Below are 258 nucleotides of genomic sequence, written 5' to 3' on the forward strand. Positions count from 1 at the left end.
GTTAGCAATGAAAGCATAATCCAAAGGCCTGGTGATATTTCTTGTATTTAAAAGCTAAATTGCTACAAGCATGTCCACCAATAATAGTCTGCAATTCTTCTCATGTTTGTTGCTTGTTTTTTATGCATGAATTTTATGTGCTGCTATATGTGAGCTAGGTATACTACTAAATTACAGAAACACCTGATCTACTTGGAAATTAGTTTTTTTAGCTCTGTGTTTGTGTAAAAAAAAAAAAAAAAAAAAAAAAAAAAAAAA

This window comes from Gavialis gangeticus, unplaced genomic scaffold (genome assembly GCF_001723915.1).
Source record: "Gavialis gangeticus isolate Ggan-Ray unplaced genomic scaffold, GavGan_comp1, whole genome shotgun sequence".
NCBI classification, from domain to species: Eukaryota; Metazoa; Chordata; order Crocodylia; family Gavialidae; genus Gavialis; species Gavialis gangeticus.